The sequence below is a fragment of the Myotis lucifugus genome, unplaced genomic scaffold (assembly GCF_000147115.1).
Source record: "Myotis lucifugus unplaced genomic scaffold, Myoluc2.0 scaffold_90, whole genome shotgun sequence".
In the NCBI taxonomy this organism is placed as follows: Eukaryota; Metazoa; Chordata; class Mammalia; order Chiroptera; family Vespertilionidae; genus Myotis; species Myotis lucifugus.
Window position 1 is genome coordinate 2,613,676 of NW_005871138.1, and position 1,901 is coordinate 2,615,576.

Here is a 1,901-nt window from a genome sequence, read left to right on the forward strand (position 1 = left end):
TATGTGGCTAGAGACGAGTGTACTGAACGGCACAGGACAGGACATTTTAGCATTGCCACGAGGTCTACGGGACAGGGCTGACCGAGGTGACGGCACCCAAGATGTGATCCTTCAATGGCCTTGGTCCTGACCCCCCGGGATGTTAGACAGATCCTGCTGCTGGAATAGTATTGCCTTTGCCCCAGCGAGCCTTTCCTGCAAAGCATTTTCTGAGCCTCCACGGGACAGGGGTCTGGCAGCCCGCTGAGCCTTCAGGAGGACCTGTAGGCTGTTCTCTGCTGCCTGTTAATAAATGTCGATTTGGGTAAGTTGCATGTGGTCTGAGACTGCTTTTCATCAAAACCTGGACGCCAGCTGCAAGTTGATCCATTTATTCTTGTATTTGTTCAATAAAGTCTTATTGAACACCTACTATGTGCCAGACACCTTTCTGGGACAAAGCAGAACCCAGTATAGGGATGTCCTTGCCCTCCTGCACATTGTGTTTTTTGGTGCTTTGCGGGGGAGGGGGGCGGACAACAGGGAAACAAACAGATTAATATGACCTTGTCTGCTGGCCATGAACATGAGGACAACCAGGCAGCACGTGCGATAGAGGGTGGCTTGGCGGGACAGGGTGGAGGGGAAGTTGAATGGGGCAGACAGGGCACCACAGCCAAATCACTGTGCTTGATGCTGGAATTCTTCCGTTCAAAGGCTCCCTATCGTCCCCTGGACTCCCAGACGCCCAGGCGTCTACACAGGAAGGAGAGTGGAAGTCCCTTTGCCCTGAAACTGCCACTAACATGCTGTGTGACCTTAGCAAGATGGTTCGCCCACCTTGGCGATGGCTCAGTTTCCCTGTCTGTACACTGAAGGCATTTGATGTTTTCAAACTGACTGTGGCCCATTAAACAGCTCTGCAAGTTGGTGGGTTGTAAACATCATTCTTAAAACAAATGACATAGAAAAGATCAGGGTGCATTGCATGACGAAGGTAAGTATCGTTTCCTGCAATGTGTGTGGATGAGGGGGGGTGTGCATGCGCATGTGCTGGCTCACCATGTAAACTGCAGTGTTTACCGTGGGCTGTGGTCCAAAGGCTTAGAAATGGGTGCTCTGCGGGGACTTCGGTGCTACCGGGATGAGAGGGTTACACGGAAAACCTGCCAGGAGAACCAAATCCCAAATCAGTTCCCTGGACCTTCCCATTCGAGCTGTGAATCCTTCGCTCTTAACCGTGGGACCAGAGAGTGTAACAGCCGCTCTCGCACGGAGTGGAAATCGAATCAGGGAGTATGTTCTGAGCAGACAGCGCCTACGTTTTTATTGCTCCCAAAATGAAAAAATCGCATTAAGGCTACATTTCAAACCCTGTAATATTGCACAAGGCTTGGTATTTCCTGGGGATCTGTTCCTACACTTCCATCCACCGTGGTCTGCAACTCCGGGTCCCTCTCTTAGGTGTGTAATGTCTCCGCCTCCCCTCCCTCTCCTCTTCTCCCTCCATGGGTTCTTCGCGTGGCTCTCACTCATTCATGCACACACAAACTCACTCATTCCTTCAGTGAATAACCAGCCATTTCAGCAGGGCCTTTTATGCACCAAACTTCATTTTTGGTGCTGGCGATATGATGTCTGTGTTTTGCTTCAAAAGCACCCAGTGGGATGGGGCAGGTGGGACTGAGAGGTGGGTATGTGGGGTTGATCGGACTGTTTTCTCGGCTTTTGTTTGGTTTTATAATAAAATGTTTACAGAGAAAGAAGAGTCCTATTGTGACTTTGCATGTCACTCAGTAAATCTGTGATCCCTTCCGTGCCTGACATGGGCCCCACACCTCCCCTGCCTCCTTGTCTGACCCCCTTCCTTCCATTCCCTCAGCTCCAGACACATGGGCCTTGCTCTTCCTGAATCACGCAGG